The sequence below is a fragment of the Phoca vitulina genome, unplaced genomic scaffold (genome assembly GCF_004348235.1).
Source record: "Phoca vitulina isolate PV1807 unplaced genomic scaffold, GSC_HSeal_1.0 scaffold30, whole genome shotgun sequence".
NCBI classification, from domain to species: domain Eukaryota; kingdom Metazoa; phylum Chordata; class Mammalia; order Carnivora; family Phocidae; genus Phoca; species Phoca vitulina.
The window spans coordinates 22,756,160-22,762,043 of NW_022589733.1; positions in this window are offsets into that span (position 1 = coordinate 22,756,160).

Genomic DNA, 5,884 nt, shown 5'->3' on the forward strand with positions numbered 1-5,884 from the left:
ACTGACCTTGTTAGTCCTGAAGAGGGGCAGTTCCAGACTGGAGTGTGTCCTTGGAATACTGATGAGGGCAGTGGGGAAGGGGACAGCTCACTGAGGGAGTTGTGGAAAGAGACTGGGGTTGAGGAGCGGGGGTAGAGGGTGGATGCAGACGGGAAGGGAAGGAGCCGGCTTAAAATCAATGGGATGAGGACGATGAGATTAGGCATTTTGTATGGGACTCAAGGCCAGAACATCTGTGGGATTGTTAGCCATCTCATCAGACTGGGAGCCCCGGGCAGGTGAGGATGGGTGTGCTTTGGTTCTTCGCTCTATGACCCCCAGCGTGGGTGCAACACAACTCACAGCCCTGTAGTTAACGCTCCAAGGAATAGTTGTCAGACGATGACAGACCTCATAACCCAGCCGAGTGACAGTGGAATGTGCTTCTTTGGCAAGTGGCGAGTTTCCTCCTGGTCAGGGCACTGGTTAAGCAGAAACCAGTTCCTCATCTGATGTTGATCGTTGATGGTTTTCTTGGTTGTTTTAACATGTTGGAGCATGCAGCCTTTGGTACGTACCTGTCCGTGGCCCTGAACTCGTGGATTACTCTGTGCCTTTTGAAGAACTTTGTTCTTCCAACCTCTGGCCCTCCAGTCAGGATTCTTTGTGTCTCTGCTGGGTTCCTTTTTCTAATACCCACCACCCCTCCAACTGGGCACCATGGCACTCTAACTCATGCACCTTAAAATTGTCAACTTAACTGATGACAGAGGCTTCCAGCACGTGCTTCCCTGCAACTGAGCGAACCTTTGGTCACCAGAGAGGTGGTCTGAGCATAGTAAAGATGCTCGCATGGCCTCTGAGCTCTCTACCTACCTCGACCTGCCTTCCCTGTCCTGGGAGCTGCTCCCTCCCAGGCCATGAATATGGATGCTTCCCTGCTCCTTACCGTGCCTGGATTTGCTAGAAAAAGTCCTCCTGGTGAGGCATCTCCAGGAAGGAGTTGGTGCTGGGAGCCTATGAGAGGGTCTGTGGGTGGTGCCCGCTCCATCCTGGGCAGCTGCAGCTGGGTGGGGGAGTCCACAGGTACTTTCTTTTGGGTTGGGGGGGGCTTGGGATCCCCCCTCCCCTGTGCAGAGGGTGAGTTTAAGCACACTTCTCAGTTCCTGGCGGGTCATTATCAATGGTCTATGCGGGGTCCCTCTCTTGGTATTGCAATCCCTTTGGATGAGATTTCCCATGGCCATTCTTCTCCCTCGGAGACAGTCATTTGGAATGCTCAATGGGTGTCTTTTTTTTTTTTTTTTTTAATGCTGTAACAAAACATTATTGCTGTCTTGTGTATAAGCATTTTTAATTCACATAGATGGTATTGTTATGCCATTTCTTATTCTGTTTCCTTCCTCCTTCAGCACTATGTTTTAAGATGCGATCTTCCCCTCTTCTTAAAATCTATTGAGATTACCCAAAGAGCTTTTGTTTATGTGGGTTAAAACTATCGATACTTGTCACATTAGAAATCGAAACAGACGTTTACGAATATTTTTTGATTCATTTGCAAACAGAGATGGTGAACACATTGCCAGTTAAGATAAATAATATTTTAGCATTATTATGAAAATAGTTTTGACCCTGCAGACTCCCGGCCCTGTAGTAAGGTGTCAGTTTGTTCCAGAATGCAAAAGGATACATGAAGGATTAAGTTTGGAAAGTGAATTTTATTTGTATTGCTTTATAAAACCTGCATCTGAAGAGAAACTGAAATATATTGTATTTTAGCAAAGTTTGCTCAGGTTTGATGGGCTTGCCTCCTTGGCTTACTGATCGTTGCCTGCAGTATGGAAGGTTATTCTAGATAGCAGAGACTCTGTATCTTACCAGAACACTTTTTGGTGCTTTATGTTGAATTTGTCCCGTCCTAGAATAGGTGATTTTAAAACACAACAAAAACTCATCCCTTATGAACAGGCCATATGTATATATGTATATGTATATAAACAGGCATTTCCTGTTTATTTTACTTATTTTATAATCCATACCTGCATAGGCTTTTTTTTTTTTTTTTAGGAAAACGAAGAGGATATTCACCTATGGGTCAGTGGTTTTTAGTGTATTATTAGGTTTTGCAACCATCCCACTACCTAATTCTGCCTGATTCCAGATAGAATTAATTCCTAATTAATGAATTCCTCATTGGTAAGGCCCTAATTAATCCCCAGTTCCTACTTTGGAACTAACGGTTGCTCCCCATCTTGGTACCCCTGCCACTAGCCCCGGCAACCATTACTCTACCTCCGGTCTCAAGGAGTTGGTCATGCACATTCGGTGTACATGCAGTCGCCCAGGATGTGGCCTTTTCTGTCTGGCCTCTTTTACGTAGCGTCACGTTTTTGGGGTTCATCCATGTTGTAGCACGTGTCAGCACTTCATTGCATTTTATGGGCGACTAATCAGTAATCCCATTGTATGGATGTGCTGTACTTTGTTGATCCGTCAGTTGATGGACATTAGACTTGCTTCCACTCTTTGGCTATTATGAATAATGCTGCTGTGAACACAGCTGTGTGTGTGCAAGGTCTTATGGGGACAGATGTCTTCTAAATAGCCCCAGGTCCATTTACTTTTAACAGTTGGCACTTCATGACCTGGGTAACCAACGGGTTGTTTCTCAGGCACCCATGATCATATGTTAATCAGGTGTCCAAATCTCTTCTGACAACTCTTTAGGTGTCTGCCTTCCCAAATAATTTAATAAATAGAGGGGAAAAAACATGAAAGGGAACTTTCTAGGATATCTTTTACACTTACAGTGATCTTTGAGGTGTCCCAGAGGGGCCCTGGAAAATCACAAAGATCTGGGTTTACTCCTTATTAAAAGAGGGATGCTAGAAATAATTAGGCTGGTTTGATGTGTTAACTGTTGTAAGATTTGCATGAGAGGAGTTGTCAGATCAGAAGACATGTTCACCTACCTGAAGTTAAGCTTATATGGATGAAATGTGAATATATTTTAGAAGAATTTGTGTGTGTGTGTGTGTGTGTGTGTGTGTGTGTGAGTGCGAGGGGAAGTCCCTGGAGATTTGTCAGTGCACTCACTGCCCACATGTGTGTACCCTAGGGGAAATGCCCATCTAAAGTCTTAGGAAATAGTTCTGTACCATCCCCGCATAGAGACCTGTCCATTCCTCCACTCTGGTGATACTGGTGAGAGTAACGGACCAACCACAGCTACGCAGGCTTTGTCATCGTGTGGGTATTCTGTGTCAAGCTTTCCTGGGAGGCTCTGCTCTAAGCCCCAGCCTGCAGTGTGTGTGTGTGTGTGTGTGTGTGTGTGTGTGTGTGTGTGAGAGAGAGAGAGAGAGAGAGAGAGAGAGACAGACAGAGGATGGTCCTACAGTCTCATGAAGAATGACTGTACCAGGTACTTGCAACCATCACGCCTGTAAAGAATAGACTCTTGGGTGCGGGCTTCTGAGCAGACGTCACTTGAGCACCTCTCAGACTAGCCCTGTGGTCTGCATCCGGATTTCCAGGACTCTCTCCGTTCTAGGAGCAAGACAGCGTCATGAAAGCTGACTGCTAATCCAAGATCCAGTGGAACAAGAATGATTACATAGGACTGCATGAAATGATGGGGGAATTTTATTGTGGTTCTGTGTTTAAACTAATAATGTTTTATTGCTCTATTTTCTGGTTCTATGGGGAAGCCTTTTCTCTTCTTTGGGCTCCCTTGTAATCCACACAATTTAGTAGACTCTGCTTTTGGAAACAGAAATAAGGCATTTAAAAATGATACTTGGTTTCCACTGGTGTGTAATGGTATTTCATTTCACTAATGGCTAATGATGTCAGTCTTCTCTTTGCTTTCAAATAGGCTCCATGCCCAGCGTGGAGCCCGGCACGGAGCTTGAACTCACGACCCTGAGATCAAGACCTGAGCTGAGATCAAGAGTTGGACGCTTAACCGACTGAGCCACCCAGGCGCCCCAATGATGTCAATCTTTTATGTGTTTGTTTGCTGTTCATACACACTTTTCAGTGTCTTCCTGCCTCTGCCAGGGGATCAGTGTGGGTGCTCAGCTCCTCAGCCATGGCAGACAGACTTGTCCCCTTGAGGTGTCTGCCAGGTTTGGGGGACTCCCACTCCCTCAGGAGGGGGCAGTGCACCTGTCGGGCACCTTCTCTGAAAACAGTAGGACTGCCCAAATTTGGAACCCTCTGAGTCCCTGAGAGTCCTGGAGCAGCCACGGAACTGCCAGCCGGGGGTAGAGGAAGCCTCTGGTACTTTGGCCCTGGCACCCGCGGTAGCTATGACCCCACAGCCGTCATTTGGTAATACTGTGGTGCCGGGCAGTGTGCTGAGAGTGTGTGTGCAACGAGGATCACCCCACGCCGCCCAGAAACGCTGCGGAAGAGAGGATCTTAGCCACATTTCATTGTGTGATGCGAACACGTTACTGAGTGCGTGGCCCGAGGCTCTGCCATGCGCTCATCTGCTGTCGCTGCTGCAGCCAGTTACCACGGACTTGCTGCCCTAAAACAACACACAGTTATTATCTTAACAGCTCTGGGTGCCAGAAGTCCAAAATGGGCTAACATCGAAGTATCAGGGGCTTCTGCAGGCTCCAAGGGAGAATGTTTTCCCGCTTCGCCGACTTTCTAGATGCCTCCTGCTTCCATCTTGAAAGGTAGCCGTGGCTGGCTGAGCCTTTCGCACAGTGCATCACTTGATCTCTGCCTCCCTCTTTCCCATCTAAGGACCCTTGGGATTACTTGGGGCATGGGGGTAATCTCCCTAAAGTCAGCTGATTAGCAATCTTAATTCCTTCTAGGACCTTAATTCCCCTTTGCCCGGTAAGAGAACGAATTGACTACATCCTGACGTCTTTGGGGGGCCCATAATCCTGGGGAGTGTTGGGATACTGGGTGGGGAAGCTGGGAGGAACGGGGTCCCGGGGTGTGTGGGTGGAGCAGGCAGGGGCAGGACCTGTGCAGGGGGCGCATCTTGCCGCCCTCAGGGACTCCCCCCTCTGGCTGGAGGAGCGGCTGAACGCATACCAGGTCAGGTGCTCATGGTGCCATGGCGGGGAAATGCTGCCAGGGAGGAGCTATGGGGTGAGGGGGTGCAGTGGGCTACAGTTTAATCAGGGTGGGCCTCACTGAGGAGGTTCTTCATCTGAAAATAGGATCCATCCCATAGGATTGCTGCGGCATTAAATGAGGTAATGTCAAAAATGCATCCTGTAGACAGTGAATGATCATATTTTTTAAAAAGTTATCTACTCAGCTCTGTGGATGCATGGGCCAGGCTGGCCCTCTGCCATGAGGCATCGGATGAGGGGTGGGGTTAATTACATTTTGAGGAGGAGAGGTTAAATTGGAGGTGGTCTAGAGCTCCTGGTTGGAGGTGCCCCCTGCTTGGAGGACATCACCTGGTCCCACTGTTGCCACACCCAGCTGCTCTCCCTACTAGAGGGAATGTGGATCCGGTCTGTGGGATCCATACGCTGGCTCCGCCCCACACTGGCCGTGAGATGTGGGGTTCTTCCTTAACCTCTTCAACCTTGAGTTTCCTTGTCTGTGCAGTGGAGGCGGTCACAGCACCGCTCCAAGGAGTGAGGGATACCTCAGGTCAACTGTTTAGCATAATACCTGGCGCTTAGTCAGCTTTCAGTGAAGGGATCACTGCTGTCATTATCTCGGAGGTGGAGAAACGAACATGGAGTAAAGAAAGGACAGGCTGATGGAGACAGGCCGGGAATGGCGAGGGAAAGCCGAGAGTACTGGGGTCCTACATCTCTGCTTTTCGTGGTTACTCCCCAGTTGGGTGGTCCCATCGCCCACCCCCCACCCAAAGAATAGGCTCCTTGTCAAGAAGAGCTGCTAACTGCAGAGAGAAGTCGAC